Raw genomic sequence first — 18089 nt, 5'->3', positions numbered from 1 at the left:
GCTGCAAAAAGAGCCGGAGCGTCAACTCCGTACTATTATTTTTCTTTTAAATCCTGGCAGTCGCTATCTCGCTTCTCTTCTTCGGTGGAATGGGTTTGTGATTCGCAGAAGTGAATCACAAGGAAGACTCAGAAGAGCAGAACAGGCATTGAGCTGTACAGCCTCATGCAGAAAGAAAAAAAGAGCGGGCTCCATTGAAAAAGAAATACTCCACGGGTTATCGACGTTCGAACCGAGACAGCAGCCGAGTCCCGCCCGTAACCTGAGAAGACAACCTTGTTATTTTCAATAAACCTATTACAGAAGCTTCTTATGAAAGGCGCTGGGGGCGAGGGGTGGCGGCGGGGGGCAGGGGGGAGTTGGTTAGGTGCCTCTCAGCTTTGGCTCAGAGGATGCACGGTGGAAAACGATGCCAATCTCTACACCAGCGGGATGTATTAAATGGCGCGTCTAATTTAATATTGCAACATTGAGAGACCCGCTAAGGCACTTCCTGTGTCTAAAGGCCGTGCAGGAATGGAGTAGTCGGGGGGGTAGGGGGAGATTGCAGAGTAAGGGTTTTTTGGGATGCATTAGAGGGAAAGGGAAATGATTTCGTGGTCACGCGTCTCCAAGGTGAGGGATGGGGCGCGGCGGGATTCTGCAACGACTGTGTGTTGGTATGTTTGCATCTGATGCACTGCCACGCCTTAAGATGTTAGTGTTCCCCCCCTCCCAGACAGAGACGGCTAGGGTTATCGACTGGACGTCTTCATAAAACTAAAACTTAGGCAGACCTGCTCTGTGTTGAGCAGCAATAACACGTACGTGCACTTCACACACACACACACACACACACACACACACACACACACACACACACACACACACACACACACACACACACACACACACACACACACACACACACACACACACACACACACACACACACACACACACACACACACACACACACTCTGGATGGTTGAAAGAAGCCTAGTGCCAAGTAGTGAGGGCAAAGTACCGCCCACTTCCTGTGGAGAACCATGGGACTTATTTTCGGGGAAAGAGTATGTACGTCAGCGAGAGATTAATAATTGTTTGGATGGCCTTTTGAATTGCGCCATTAATGAGTGTGTTAGGTTGTAGTGGATTTTATGTACACTTGCAGATGTAAACAAGGAAGTCTTATTCATTAATTCATGTAGAAAGATAATCTACATAAGGGATATTATGAGGAATATTCTGAAGAATGTATTATAAAAGCATAGAAAAGTATGGTCACTGTATTATATTTGTAACTGTAATGTTGATTGTATGACGTCTCATTATTATCATAATTATGGGATGTTTGATTGTATGAATGAGATGTTTTAATTATGAGAGAGGTAAGTTTCTCTTGAGAGATCGTGGCTGTTTCCCTGTTGAAGCTCTTATTTTGAAGAGTCTAAACCCAGAAGTTAAAGTTTCTGGGTTTAGACTCTTCAAAATAAGAGCTTCAACCTTAAGACAACCAGGAATAGTATGTTTGTTGTGCTAAAATAAATATAAGATGCACCCCAGATACACCGGTGAAAAAGATCATTTTGCAGCAATAAAAGAGTCACGGTTTTTCCAATATAACATCCCATTGTGGTAACACAGGAAGGAGGAGGGACTCTATCGTCCCATCATACTGAACTCCATGAACAATGTGCTTCTGGCAGACGAGCTCAATGAGTTCTACTGCCGCTTTGAAAGACAATGGAGCAGTCCTGAGACAATCCCCCACAGCCCCATCAACAAGCCACAGACCCTCAGCCCACCCTCCCCCAGCCCATCAGGGGCTCACACCTCTGGAGCACCCTCCATCAACTCAGCGACGACCCTCGTCATCCTGGAGAGAGACGTCAACAGGCTGTTCAAAAAGCAGAACCCCCGCAAAGCAGCGGGCCCGGACTCCGTCTCCCCCTCCACCCTGAAGCACTGTGCTGACCAGCTGTCTCCGGTGTCCACCGACATCTTCAACACCTCCCTGGAGACATGCCACGTTCCAGCCTGCTTCAAGGCCTCCACCATCATCCCGTCCCCAAAAACCCAAGATCACAGGACTCAATGACTACAGGCCCGTCGCCTGACCTCTGTGGTCATGAAGTCCTTGAACGCTTGGTCCTGTCACACCTCAAGACCATCACCGACCCACTCCTGGACCCCTGCAGTTCGCCTACAGAGCCAACAGGTCTGCAGACGACACAGTCAACATGGCCCTTCACTACATCCTCCAGCATCTGGACTCCCCAGGAACCTACGCCAGGATCCTGTTTGTGGACTTCAGCTCTGCTTTCAATACAATCATCCCGTCCCTGCTGCAGGACAAGCTCTCCCAGCTGCACGTGCCCGACTCCACCTGCAGGTGGATCACAGACTTCCTGACCGACAGGAAGCAGCACGTGAGGCTGGGGAAACACGTCTCAGGCTCCCGGACCACCAGCACAGGTTCCCCCCAAGGCTGTGTTCTTTCCCCTCTGTTGTTCTCCCTGTACACCAACAGCTCACCAGTCCGTCAAGCTCCTAAAGTTCGCGGATGACACCACCCTCATTGGGCTCATCTCTGGTGGGGACGAGACCGCCTACAGGTGGGAGACTGACCACCTGGTGACCTGGTGCAGCCAGAACAACCTGGAGCTCAACGCTCTAAAGACAGTGGAGATGGTTGTGGATTTCAGGAGGAATGCAGCCCCACCCGCCCCTCTCATCCTGTGTGACTCCCCCGTCGACGCTGTGGAGTCCGTCCGCTTCCTGGGCTCCATCATCACCCAGGACCTCAAGTGGGAGCTGAACATCGGCTCCATCACCAAGAAGGCCCAGCAGAGGATGTTCTTCCTGAGGCAGCTGAGGAAATTCAACCTGCCAGGGAAGATGATGGTACAATTCTACACGGCCATCGTTGAGTCCATCATCTGCTCCTCCATCACCGTCTGGCACCCTGCAGCCACAGCCAAAGACAAGTGCAGGCTGCAGAGCATCATCCGCCGGCCGAGAGGGTTATCGGCTGCAATCTGCCTTCCTCCAGGTCCTGTTCACTTCCAGGTCACTGAAGCGGGCCAGAAAGATTGTCGCTGACCCTCCCACCCTGGACACTCCTGTTCGAGTCCCTCCTCGGGAGGAGGCTGCGTCTATCATGACAAAGACCACCCGCCACACCAAAGTTTTTCCGTCGGCAGTCGGGCTCATCAATGGAACCCGGACTGACTGACTGTCACCCCAGGACTACCACCTCTTCTTCCACCTTCCTCTCTCCTCCTTCTTCCCGCTCCTTCCTCTTCCTCCTCCTCCCTCTTCCTCCCAGTCCTCCTCCCTCCTCCTTCTTCTTCCCTCCTCCACACATGTCACTTTAACATGCACTTTAACTTGAGGCCTCCTCCACACACATGCCACTTTATTTGCATGCACTTTAACTTAAACACACGCCACGCGTAACATACACTTTTAACTAAAACACACCACTTGAAGCACACACCCAAACACTTTCACATTACTTGTTGTCTTTCTGTCGTGTTGATTGTTTGTTTGTCATGTCCAAATGTTGCACCTTCCACCAAAAAAAATTCCTCGTTTGTGTAAACATTCCTGGCAATAAAACTGTTTCTGATTCTGATTCTGATTCTGATTCTGAAGAGAAGACATCACGACTGCAGATATTTCCAAAACATGTCAACTCTGGATTGATCAATAGCAAGACAGGTAAGAGGAAGAATTATGTAATTTTGAGTTGAGCTGTCACTTTAAGGATGTGTTAACAAAGACAGGCAAAATGTAATGCTTTTGCGTGAAGGGAACCAAAGTGCAAACCTATTATTTCATCATTCACAGGTTTTAGGACTATTTCCTGTCGTACTACATCCTCATGGCCAGATGAATGAAACCCACTGATTCCCAGCGGGGCGTTTAAGGTCAGGCCTTCAGCCCGATGGCCCGACTGCCTTCTGAGGACAGAGCCTGTCTAGTCATTTCAAATGTTTTGGGGCTTGTGAAGAGATTATTCATCCTTGTGCACACGCATGCACACACACACACACACGTCCATGTGCACTTGCGTGTGTACAAGGACGGTCGCACACACACCGTAAACCTTTAAACCCTATCGGAGGTCAGTCTTTGCCGTGATCATTACACACAGAAAGCCCTCGCGCAATCAAGACTAATAGTAAAGGGTGTTAATAAAAACGCCACATACACACACACACACGCACACGCACACGCGTCATTTAATCCCAGGTGCCTTAGAGAGTCTGAGGGAAATGGGAAGGCAGAACACGATTCCTGAACAGCACAACAACAAATGGGATTTAGGTTTGGACTCTCAGCACCCCCCCCCCCCAGGGAGAAGGGACAGGGGGAAACAAATAACAAGCGGGATGAAGGATGAATGAAGGGACGAAAGAGAAAGCTGGGCTCAGCAGCCTTATCCCGATTTCCATTGGCAAGAACAAGCAGAGCAGACAATCAAAAGTCATTAATTACAAATCTACGGGCAAACAGTGGGGAGGGCTAATCCCGGACAGGCGGCGGAAAAACATTGGGATCGGAGATCGACTAATTAATGAGCGCATGAGGTTTAGAGTCTGGAGAGGTTTTGAGGCGTGGGCCAAGGAGGCGGGAAAGACTCCCACGGAGGACGCGGAGCAAAGACACAGCGGACTGTAAAACCCCTCGCTTTCAGCCTGGACGGTTAATCGGTGAAACGCTCGTCTAAATGCCTGCGTTGCTCCTCCGGCGCTGATTGATAAAACACACAATAGCGACTCGTACTGTATTAATGGATACCTGGAGGTGGGGAAACATGTCGCGATACATGAGCATCGAAAGTTCTTCAAACAGACGCCCCGCGGTGAATAGGGTCAGAGGTTGCACTAAAAGACATCACCGTGATACTTACTCCCATTAAGACATTTTTTGTATAGCGGGTTTGATGAAAATGCTTGTTTCAATAAGCAAATAAGGCCTTATTATAACAAATATGTGATGGTGTGCATGTATTTAGAGAAAGAAATGTCAATGTCGGATGAAGCTCGGCTCATAATGTTTGTTTCAGTTTGTTGGCATATTAGAGTCAAAGGTTTTCACAGGGGGAATATTAGATGTCTCTTTGTATCACTCTATAAATCAGTCATAGAGGATACACTTTCGCTATGTTTTTAGGAATACAATGTTGTATAAATTAGGTTATGAATGATATCTGAACTGTAAAAACATTTAGAATATAGATGTTTGTAAGTGCTACTGAAGTGCCTTTAAAGATATGTATCATAAAAAGATATATACCACGACAGGTGAACCGGGTAAATAGTCGAACTCATTTCCCCAGTTGATTACTTACATGAAGACAACAATTTATTTTAGGATTACAAGCTGTAAAATACGGCGTCTCTCCCCTTGAGAGGAAAGCCAACAGCTGCCTGTGATGTATGAGTGACATGTAATCTCTGGGAAGATACCACAGCAGTGACCGCTTCGCGCCACAGATATTTCAAAGAGCAAAAGAAGAAAAAAAGAAAAAGAAAAATGACAGTGGATGACAGTTCAGTCGATGAATTTACATATTCTGTTGCATCAAAATAATAAAGAATAGGAGCAAACGCGGTCTGAGAGGTCTTTCTGTATAGATCTGTGGGATGAAAAGCAAAACACAGCGACAGCGGTTTCACAGTGACAGTGACCAAAGGAGTGGATAATAGGACATAATGCAAACACGTGTCACACAGATATGAGAGAGGGAGAGAGAGAGAGAGAGAGCATGGAGCAAAAAACTTAAAAGGAGATTCAAATGAATAAATTATCAAACAAAGAAACAGCCGTAGAAGATGGAGAGGATGGAGGATGGAGGACGGAGAGGGCCACGGCAGGACGGCTGCAAATTGCAGCAAATCCTCTGGCAGAGAGAATGAAATGATTTTGAAGTCCTGCCACTAAGCCCCCCCCCCCCCCCCCTCACACACACACACCCACACCTGCAGATTAAACTGTGTGCTAGTGGGAAGGGGTGGGGGGGCGGCTAGAGACATGTAGAAGGAGAGCAAGAGAGAGCAGGAGACAAAGCTGTTTGAGTAGGGACAACATAAATAAGGCTTTGTGGTCTGGCTCCGTTGTTATTTATTTTGTAATAATAATATACATTTTTGCGATGTCAAAACATCATGCGTGCCGGGAGAGAGATGCAAGATGCAGGAGACGGGGAGAGAGAAAAGGAGGAGACATTAATTGAAGGAGGAGGACAAGCGAAGGGAAGATGAGGACGTTAAGTGCAACGAGGGAAGCGAGTGGGAAGAGGAGGAGGGTGGAGGGAGGGGGAAGGAGAGAAAACCTTCAGCTTTTGACGGCGTAGGGCTGAAGACGTTCGGCCTCGGATGTGTGTGTAAGTGTGTGTGTAAGTGTGTGTCAGCGGAGTTTGTGTAAGCGTGGTTGGAAAATGTGACCGGCTCCTTCGGAGTGTCCCCCCTCCGATTGGAACATGGGGCTGGGGGCCTTGAAGGGATTCAACCACACACTCTTTATTTCTATGTATGTCTCACTCTCATAGTGTCCTCCATTTATGTCTGTTCGTCATTACACACAAACCTCATATCATCTCTGAAAAGAACCATAACACACACTCACTGCAACCCTTTAGATTAACAAAAGAAGAACTCTGGATGAGGAAAAAAGAAAACGACACGACGAAGCACTTTTGCGCTGAGAGAAAGAACGACAGAGCAAAACAGGAAGACGAGAGATAAAAGGGAGCGACGGGAGACAAGCGGGGAGGGCGAGTAGAGAACAGACGAAGTGAGGGGAGTCTTAAGTTAAATTTTTAATACCCCGCCATATGCTCCTCTCCACAGGTGAGGACTCTTTTTTCTTTTGTTTTTTGCCATTAATTACTTATTCACAGGCTGTATGTGGGTGTGCGATTGCGTGACGAGCCCGGTAAAATCAGCCCACCCCCCCTTTTCGCAAAACACATCGGATCACAGCACGGCTCACCCCACTCACGCCTCCCACCGCGAGGCCGACCTCTCAAAGAGAATAGCCTGGATGAAAACCAGTTTGAGTCTTTGTGTGAAGCAGCCTTGCAGTGGTGGCAGTGAATAGAAAGGAAGAAGAGGAAGAAGAGGAAGAAGAGGAAGAAGAAGAAAAAGAAGAAGAAGAAGACATTACCCCCCCCCCCCCCCCTGTCTTTCCCTTCTCTTATCTTGCGTGGGAACCAGTAGGCGCACTCTCTATAAATACGAACTAAAAAACATCAATATCCCCTCTCCTAACCCCGAGCCCCTCGGAACAGCGATGTGGACATTCGCGACGTATACGCAGCTGGACATGTGCAAAAACACATACACACACACACACACACACACAGCTGGCTCTGCAGACACCCGACATCCATCACATCTTGTGAAACCTAATCTCTCCGAGAGGAAGAACAGCTGCAGTGGGACACATGTACTCACGTGCGCACACACACCACCTACCCACACACACACACACACACCAACACACACTGCACATTGATACAGTGGAAGATCAGTCGGGGGGAAAAGCACTTGTTCATCCACTGACTGGCATGTGACAAGGAGCCTCTGACCTGAGAGCAGTGGGCTGTTACTGGTCACGGCCCACTCGCCCGAAGTGCCTGGACAACATGAGTGGAGAGCAGCTGAAGAATTGATTAATCATCATCATCACACATTTGGGTTATGCGAGATCATTATGAGACGGTTAATCGGCCTGTTCCCCAGAACCCACATGTTTGAAAAATATACATAGAACATGTAATCTTAAATCTGGGCTTTTTAACAGCAATATACTGTCTCTTCTAATCAGGAGTTCATCGGATGCACACATGTTTTCACCAAACGTGGCTGTGCGTACAGAGCCTAGGCGACAACAAAAAGGTGGCGTATGCACGTCCGTCGTCGGGTCGATTTATCGGTCAAACAACTGATGTCATTTGTCTGGCTTTAAAAAAAATTATTTGATAAACCTTACGCCAATGCGGATTAACTATTTGGTGACAAAGTAGCCGCCGCTCGAAGAAGAATGACGAGCGGCTCCAAACACTTTTAAGGCACTTAAAGCTGTAGCCATAAACTATAGGGAACATGAGGCAAACACATGAAAATACCACTCACTTTCTCATATATGTATGTAATTATGTATATATACACACACACACACACACCATAATTGCTGTAAAAGTACTAGCATGATTGATTTGTAAGCCAATGAGGTCTGTAATGCTGCCATAGATGGTGTTTGAGCAAGACTGCTGACTACTGTCAAACACACAAGCCCACAGCACACCCACACACGCACGCACACAGGACATTTTACGGTCATCGAACCGAGATTAACAAAGAAAAAATATGTTGCAACCTGTGTCCGATCCTCAAGTCTGGCAGGTGAAACCGGATTAATCTGGGGGGGGTTCAAGAAAATCAATCAGAGATGTGTTTTATTCTCGATGACATGTCTCAGTGTGTCCAACTGGATTGGGTGCAGGCTGGTAGAGTTAAAATCCACCTCCATAATCCAGTGTGGGCCTATTGGAGTCTAAAATGTTCACGCAGATTTGCATAAATTCTCACTGGGTACAAAAAGCAGGTTGAACCGACTGACAGCCGCTAACGGAATCCCATCTTCACCTCATGAGCACCAAGCGTTCGGAAGCGTGGCAGTGGTGACAAAATACCTCTCAGTATGAACTGAAGGGGGGGGGGGGGGGGTACAAAACCAAGCGGTTTACAGCCTCCTTAATCTCTCATCAGCATTAAGAGAGAGAGGGGGGGGGAGAGCCTCATTTTCAAGCCGCCCAGCTCAGCAGGAGGACCGGATGACCAGAACCAGCGCGTATTTATTGTACACCCGCTTATGGTCATCAGCGTGACACCACAGGAAATAAGGGCTCCGCGTTTGGAAGGCGCCCAGCGCCCCCGTGTACAAGACATCATAACAAGCAGCATGGGTTTGGGGCTGAATGCACCGGATCGATGTGAACTCACTACCGACTGCCGCGCCCGCGCTCACAAGTCCTGAATGAGACGGAAAAACACATCTGGGTGCGATATTGGCTGGTGACCACCTGAAACACCCATAAAACAACTGTTCGTGCTGGGGAGGGAAGATAAGCCGTGTGCACACACACACACACACACACACACACACACAAGCACACACGAAGGGATAAGTGCAGATGCGCATCGGCGCTTCTGCGTATTCATGATAAGTTTCTCAGTGCACGAAAGAGAGAAAAAAACCCACAACAACCCAAAAGCCCAACAACGAGAGAGCGAGCTCACCATACCCAGCATCCCGTTCGTCCGTTCGTCCGGAGGCACAATACCAAAAAATGGCAAAAACCAAACTCGCAGTCTGAATAGAATCGAGCTCTCCGTCCGTCGTCCGCCCGAGTTACATCCACCGAGGCTGCAGCCGCTCTGCCCAGATAATCCAGCGCCGTGCGACACACACACACTCTCTCTCTCTCTCTCTCTCTCTAATAATTCCCCACACCGCGAGGAGGCTCAACGACTCGGTAACCCCCCCCCCCCAGCGCGCGGTTTGCTGAAGTGAAGTTGGGGCAAATCTAAAAACGCAGACGCCACGCGTAATAATCCTTGCGACGTTGTGGGTTGCACAATGTAGTGCGTTTGGTTTTTTGTTCTGGCATCACTCCCTCGCCCGGTAAAAAGATGACATGTTCCCGGTGTGGACGATGCGGATGGATTGATGAGGAATGGGATGTCAATTTTAAAGCATGTTATTTTCGTCTATATATATATATATATATCACTGATTCTTGAGATAAGGGACAATACATGTCCTCCACTGAAATGCAAAGCTTGGTTTAAAAATGCACATATAAATGAATTGAAATAGACTTTAAAAGCTCAACATGAACGATTTAACTACACCAATGTATTTTGTGTTGTCTATATTTATATATTTTCAAAGCAATTTGACCAAGAGCAAGCATTGCCCTCGAAAGTACATGCAAATTAACATGTCCTCTGCAAGAGGTCACAGGTTCTAATTGCAAAGAAAAGTAAAATATATATATATACACACACACACACATATATATATATACACTACCGTTCAAAAGTTTGGGATCTGTTTTGCTGATGAGAGAAGCTATAAAACTGGCCTTCCTTTGAGCTAGTTGATTATCTGGAGCATCACATTTGTGGGTTCGATAAGACTCTCAAAATGGCCAGAAAAAAAGAACTTTCATGTGAAATTCGCCAGTCTATTCTTGTTCTTAGAAATGAAGGCTATTCCATGCGAGAAATGACAAAGAAACTGAAAATTTCCTACAGCGGTGTGTACTACTCCCTTCAGAGAACAGCACAAACGGGCTCTAACCAGAGCAGAAAGAGAAGTGGGAGGCCCCGGTGCACAACTCAGCAAGAAGACAAGTACATTAGAGTCTCTAGTTTGAGAAATAGACGCCTCACAGGTCCTCAACTGGCAGCTTCTTTAAATGGTAACAGCAAAACGCCAGTGTCAACGTCGACAGTGAAGAGGCGACTCCGGGATGCTGGCCTTCTAGGCAGAGTGGCAAAGAAAAAGCCATATCTGAGACTGGCCAATAAAAAGAAAAGATTGGTATGGGCAAAAGAACACAGGCATTGGACAGAGGAAGATTGGAAAAAGGTGTTATGGACAGATGAATCCAAGTTTGAGGTGTTTGGATCACACAGAAGAACATTTGTGAGACGCAGAACAGGTGAAAAGATGCTGGAAGAGTGCCTGACACCATCTGTCAAGCATGGTGGAGGTAATGTGATGGTCTGGGGCTGCTTTGGTGCTGGTAAAGTGGGAGATTTGTACCAGGTAAAAGGGATTTTAAATAAGGAAGGCTATCACTCCATTTTGAAACGCCATGCCATACCCTGTGGGAAGTGCTTGATTGGAGCCAATTTCCTCCTCCAACAGGACAATGACCCAAAGCACACCTCCACATTGTGCAAGAACTATTTAGGGAAGAAGCAGGCAGCTGGTATGCTGTCTGTAATGGAGTGGCCAGCACAGTCACCAGATCTCAACCCCATTGAGCTGTTGTGGGAGCAGCTTGACCGTATGGTCCGCAAGAAGTGCCCATCAAGCCAATCTAACTTGTGGCAGGTGCTTCAGGAAGCGTGGGGTGAAATTTCAACAGATTACCTCAACAAATTAACAGTTAGAATGCCAAAGGTCTGCAATGCTGTAATTGCTGCAAAAGGAGCATTCTTCGAAGAAAGCAAAGTTTGAAGAAAAAAATTAATACTTCAAATACAAATCATTATTTCTAACCTTGTCAATGTCTTGACTATATTTTCTATACATTTTGCAACTCATTTGATAAATAAAAGTGTGAGTTTTCATGGAAAACACGAAATTGTCTGGGTGATCCCAAACTTTTGAACGGTAGTGTATATATATATATATATATATATATAGTATATATGTATTTTAGAAAATCGACAAAATAAAAGAAACAAAAAGAAAGTTTTGTTTAAATAATATTCTATGAATAATTTAAATTAATCTTCTTTTTACAAATCACCTAAAATAGTAATTTTGTTAAAATTACTAAAATCGAAGTAAATATTTTTTGGATTTATTTTTAAACAGACCTTTTGGGGGGAACGGGGGTGTTTGGTTTTGGAGATTAGGAAATGGGTTGATCACAGGCCCAGGTCATCCGGTATTTCCAGTGGGCGGCGGCTCTCTAATTAACTCAGGTATTGGCCCTGGACATTGGCGTCATCGAGGCCAACAATCTCCAAATTGTAATCAGTAGCAAAAAGAAAAGAGGGAAAAAGCCGCGTTTGACTAATATTATTTTTTTGCAGGACAGAGGTGAGAACTTTGAGGCGGTTTGATTCCGAACGTTCCTCTCGTCAGCTGCAGCTGAAGCTGTGTGATGAAAACTGCATACTGGAAGCATGAGAGTGATTCATCTCTCTGTGAAGCCGGTTTGTGCCCGCAAAACCTCACTGTGGTTCTACGGTTCTCTCTTTATTTATTTTCTTAATTTGATTTGTTTTGAGAAAAGTGTGAAAAAACTTTCCGATAAAGTTAACGTTTTACCAAATGACTACTCGTTAAATTAAGTTGTGCGTGATGGCACGTGAGGTGCAAGGACAGCGTTATGTCACCGAGCTGCTGCTGATGTGATGAATGTGGCGTGGAAGGAAAGAAAAACAACTTTTAAGAGTCTCAGGACCGTCTGCGCGCTGACAAAGAAGACAGGAAGTCAGCAAAAGGGGGAGAGCACAAGCTTTAACAATATAATGTACACAGTCTCGCACCACGCACACACACACACACACACTTATCTGGGTGTGCTCACCCAGAACACCAAACACAATCAAGTGGTGTAGCAGATTTCCCATCAGCCCAATGTAAATGAGAAACTCCTCAGCTCAGTGGATCCAAGAAAAAATACAACCTCAGACGCACAGATGCAAGCCTCACACACACACACACACACACACACACACACACACACACACACACACACACACACACACACACACACACACACACACACACACACCGGAGACATATGTGTTCTTGCCCACGTGTACACAAACAGATACCAAAAAGATAATGAGTCAGCACGTAAGAGATAAGGGATTTGCTTATCGAGTTAACTTCACTGGCTAAAATAGAATCTTGGGGCTGTATTTGATGGGCCTCATGACACAGTATCACCTTGCACACACACACACACACACACACACACAGTGATAAAAACTGCGAAAAAATATTGAACGTACCCACTGACAGATGCGTATGGATGTATGGGTTCAATATTCAGTGCCTGCCTATGCATCGGTGCTCCCTGGATGTGAAAACGCCTGGCTGTCCACACACACACACACACACACATACACACACACACATACACACACACCCATGCAGGCATTCTGGCGCTGCGCTGTCAACCTACTCATTTATCAGTTTTCCATGTTGCTGTTGAATTTTTTTTGTACGTCATGCATGAACTCCTTCCCTCACCAGCCTAAACAAGACGTACACACCGTGCGCTCCAAGCCTGCACCAGGACCCAAACCGGCTCCTCTTTGCTGTGAGTATGTCGGCTTAATGAAATTTGGCACATTTAGAGAACATGCTTTGCATAGAAAAATAGTCCTGCTCACATATCAACCAGGAGCAAAAATTACATGGACATTTATAAATGTATTGAATTGGACCTTAACAGATGGACTCAGAGTTCAAAATCGCGACAAACTCGGATTTCAATTGTGAAGATGGATATATTACCTAGAGTTAATTTTTTTGCATCTATGTTACCCTTATCTCCACCACCTAATTACTGGAATAAGCTTCACTCCTTAATCTCCAAATTCATATGGGGAGGAAAACAGCCGCGTGTTAAGATGTCCACACTCCAAAGGCATACAAATAAAGGTGGCCTCTCAGTACCGAACTTTAAATATTATTTTTGGTCTTTTGTTTTGAGACCAATCTCAATTTGGTTGAAACTAGAGGCATCGGTCTCTTGGAAACCAATTGAGGAAAATCTTGCCTCACCACATAGGTTACGACTTTGTTTATTCTAATATGCCGCCAAAACAAATGAAACTCTCACTTGGCCCAATTATATCTTTCGCACTATTAACAGTATGGCGGAAAAAGAGACCAAAACAAATCTTAAATGGCACCTCGAACCTCCAATTTGTAATAACTGTTTATTACTGACTAGTGGGGTCCCATTCTCTTCATCAACATGGGCGAGCAGAAAGATACACAAACTAGCAGATATTTTTAATGAGAATGGTTTGAGGGCTTTTGATGATATACGTACTACCTATGACATACCTGGCTCATCCTTTTACCTTTACTGACAACTAAGAGCAGCATATGGGGTACCATCACCTGCATTCTATAATGAACTCAATAGGCCAAACTAGGGGATTAGTATCCAAACTATACTCATTTTTCTGTGTATCATCTTACAAACCTCTTCCTATTGAACAGGTTTGGGCCAAAGACCTTGAACACATGACAGAGAACACCCCACTGGACTGGGATTATATTTGGAAAGGAATAACTGAGACTTCTAAAAACCCCAACCATCAACAGATTCACCGAAACTTTTTACATTGAACCTATTATACACCTAGGAAAAGTTTCTTAATGAAAATAGTCCCATCACCAATATGTACCCTTTGTACAGGAGGACATGTGGGCTCTTTCATGCACATGTTTTGGCTGTGTAAAGAAGTAACCCTGTTTTGGAAAATGGTTTCTCTCATTTTGACAAATATCCTGGATTATGTAATTCCATGTGCTCCTGCTGTGCTGCTTCTAAATGATTTCTCCACACTGGATTTATCACAAGCACAAAGACGCACCTTATTAACCGGCCTGATAGCTGCAAAAAAAAATGCTAGCAATGCGATGGAGTCCACCGCACACTCTTACGAAACCCCAGAGGTGAGCTAGCTACCTTGATATAGTGAATATTGAACTATCAATAGCCATAATTCATGGTGCTAAAGAAAGAACCATTTTATCCTGGTCCACGGCTTTAAGCAACATTCAACAATATATATAATTGTAATATAATTGTAACATAATATAATACATTCGCTTTTATAATAGCTGGAGATGTATTAGGGGGGTGGGTGTCGCCAACAGTGGGAGAGGGGTACATTTACATTATGTATGCATGTGTGTATGTACTAGAGTATGCACGTATGTGCATATATATGTCAATATGTATGCAGATTTTTGCATGTATACCAGTGTTTATATATATTTTCATTTTTATTTATTTATTATTATTTTTAAAAAAATCTTTTTTTCTTCTTCTTTTTTTAACTTGTTATTTTTATGTTTTTGTCTGAGTACCATTGTGTACGTACAATGTGTACATATTTTCCTTTGCATGTGCATATATCCAAAACCAATAAAAGATTTGATCACAAAAAAAACCAGGAGCAATATGTAGGTTTTGAATGCTCTTTGTTTTTTTTAACCAATATCCAATTTATCGGGCAACATCGTCTCCTCACCGTTGAGTGATTTTGGAGTTCAGAAGATCTTGCCTGGGTTGCCGCAAGGAGAGATACTCAAAGATGCTCCCACAGGAGCAGTTTCCTCATTTTAATGTTCATTAAAAAAAGTGATTAGAGGCCAGACGACCTGCGACTTTGTCCTGACGACGGCACCGGAGGGATATTTGGACATTCCCTACAATGAGCTTGTGCCGAACAGGCAAAAACCTTGTCTGGAACATTGCACCGATGGGACACTCTGGATTAATTGTATGTACTGTAAGCCTCAGACGGACCGCCATCCAAATGACAGGGGACGTCCCCCGATGCAGACATTTTTCCTTCCACTAATCAGGAAAACAAACACAAGTACATCCAATTACAGTAATGGTGGCTCCATTCCATTTAGGAGGGCGAGCTCAACGCTCCACTATTATATAAATGAAAAGCAGCCATCGCCTCAATACTTTTGTTTTTGACGCAAGTACTTTTGTGCGGAACGTGAATATTATACGGCGGCAAAGAAAATAAAATAATGTTGATTTTTTGTTTTGCTTTCCCAAAGACGTGGACTAATCCTGTTGTGCAGAACAGGTGAGTTGCGCCTTTAGTTATATCTATATATCTTTATCAACCAGCTTTCTGCTTCACGCACCACTGAGCAGCTGATCGTGGCCCCGCCTCCGAATTCTGAAACCCGGGCGTAATATTTTCATAGTGTCTTTTAACCTTGACGAAGCCAGTGAGGACCAGCACCTTTCACAATAAAAGCCCCTGGATCTTCGGAATCTTCGGAATTTTTGTCGCATTTCATTGGCCAATAATAACAACTGTTTGACAAGCCAAATATATCTGCCATGAGTTAAGACAGAAATGAATAAAACTGACTTTATTTCAACCTAATCACAGTACACTGCCAATCAGTGCAGAATGATTGCTAATGATATGCTGTTTCCCATGAAAAAGACTTCATGAATGAGAAGAGAGCATCTCCGATAGAGCAAATCTCATTTAAAGTGTCCAAGTCTTTTATTTGAGAGCAATACTTGACTTAAGTAGTATTCAAGCATCACAACCACTCTCTTCTTTCGCCTCTCTGGAACGGAACTCATTTGTTTAGTTTTTTCCCATTGTCGTTTTAACATACGGATAACACCAAAAATAAAATGAAAAAGAACAGCGCTCAAGAACTCGGCTAACGAGCGCGAGCTGAAACAAGAGCGTTCGTAGAGGGACGGCCGTGCGTCAGTGACGGTTCGGGTTTACAGGGGGACACAAAAGAATTGGCCGCAACAAAACAACATGCGTCATGCGACGGCGGTTCATGTAACATACTTGAGGTCGAACGTTGACAGCGGTCTCTCTGAGGAGCCGGCTCATGCTGTAATCCCTTAGGAAAGTTCTTTCTTTCTTTTTTTTCCTTTCCTTTACAGCCTGCAAGATGTATAACCGTGGAAACGTGATTCGACGCGACGCAGCAAATTGATCGGCAACCATTTTTATAATTGATGTATCGTTTTAAGCCTTTTTTGAAGAAAGAAATGCAAAATCCAAACCAACATTTTTTTTCTTAATGTCTATGAAAGTAAAATGAATACTTCAAGATGGGAACTTTGGGAAAACACGATGACTGTGTGTTGTGGCATTCCATAGACGGAACAATTTACATGACTCCAAATATTGAAAGTTCAGTTCATGACTTATGAGAGTGGATGCCGAGCGGCGGCCCATTAAGGCCATGACATTTCAATAATTGCCTCTAATCTCAGCACCATACAGAGTCACAGTGCCTCCTGCCCACGCACACACACACACACACACACACACACACACACACACACACACACACACCTTAATCATTGATGCTTCATGATTAATGACACCGTGCTTACACTTGAACCACCCTTCCCACTGATGCTTGACCCCACCCCTCACACATACACTACGCTACACTACATAGTACACAGAAAAACACTCCTCCAGCTTCCAAGATTGATGGCATTTTGATATACACAGACATACATTCTTTTCTCTTAGTGGATGTGGAAAACAGTGCTTTTTTCTGCACACATACAGATACATACAGACAGACACACACAGACACACACACACACACACTCTCACCACATCATTATCCCTCTCCTTCCCTTTAGGCAGCGACTTGGCTTCTCCAGTCATTTGCTTGCTGCGCCGGACATGCGAGCGCTTGGCGGCGGGCTGCAAATCCTCCGTGTGGCTTAAGGCCGGTGTTAAGAGAGGGCGCCTGCTTCTCCTACGCAGCTGGACAATTACGGCAATTACGGAGACACCAACGCGGCTAACGAGAAGAGCACGAGCAGTAGGAAAGAGGCTGCCGGTTGGGTTTATTATTCTAATACGAGAGCCATCTCTGGAGTCAAACATCTGGATTACACGAGGATAAACACGGAGCCTTTTTTCATAATTTTTCCAAGCCCAGATCCGCTGCACGCCTCACCGTCTGATTCCTTCTGCATTCAGGGTGTCAAAAGGCAGTGATTGAGTCTGGTCTGACTCATGGTGATCTGGCCCTGACAACAGCGATTCCTCCTCTGGCTTAGCCTAGGTACGAAATACAAGTAATTGTGGAGCTCTTTAGAGCCGTTCATATTATTTATTTTTCAATCAATACGGTGTAAAAATGTGTTTTTATCTATACATATAACTGTATATAAAAAAAAAAAAGATTGCTCGAATTGATTTTTCACCATCACAATACTGATGAGTTCAGCCGGGGGGATGTCGGCGCCGAATGATAAGCAGCATTACAAAGAAACACCCGTGCTGCGATATGCACTTTAATCATGCACTGGAGACAGGTCCGCTGTGCGGCACACACAGAGTGTGTGTGTGTGTGTGTGTCGCACAATAAAGGGAGTGACAGGAGGGGGAAAAATGATAAAGAACATGAGAAAAAGATTCCATTGAACACAGAGGGGACTATGGAGAGCGATGAACAGCCAGCCGGCTCTTTTCACATCCAGGGAAATTGCATTTGGGAATATTGAGCTGGTGTGATGAAGGGCACGACTCCTCCTCCTCCACACGTGCTCAGTTCTT

The 18089-nt window shown here is 45.1% G+C and overlaps 1 protein-coding gene across 34 annotated transcripts in view; it reads right to left on the bottom strand.

Moving 5' to 3' along the window:
* The window catches only part of ptprdb (protein tyrosine phosphatase receptor type Db), a 165030-nt gene that overhangs the window by 89000 nt on the left and 57941 nt on the right, over positions 1-18089 (bottom strand). For 17 of the 34 annotated variants that reach the window (XM_056409340.1, XM_056409334.1, XM_056409342.1 and 14 more), the window contains exon 1: positions 9297-9455. The exons of 3 other annotated variants lie outside the window; for them this stretch is intronic. The gene's annotated coding sequence lies outside the window, so the exon portion shown is untranslated. Of the gene's footprint in view, positions 1-9296; positions 9462-18089 lie in introns of those variants that run through there. 14 more of the 34 variants (XM_056409352.1, XM_056409350.1, XM_056409354.1 and 11 more) reach the window with 5 other exon arrangements.

The sequence above is a fragment of the Pseudoliparis swirei genome, chromosome 24 (assembly GCF_029220125.1).
Source record: "Pseudoliparis swirei isolate HS2019 ecotype Mariana Trench chromosome 24, NWPU_hadal_v1, whole genome shotgun sequence".
Taxonomy (NCBI): Eukaryota; Metazoa; Chordata; class Actinopteri; order Perciformes; family Liparidae; genus Pseudoliparis; species Pseudoliparis swirei.
Note: the sequence above shows the minus strand (reverse complement) of the source record. Positions and strands in the feature narration are given on the sequence as shown.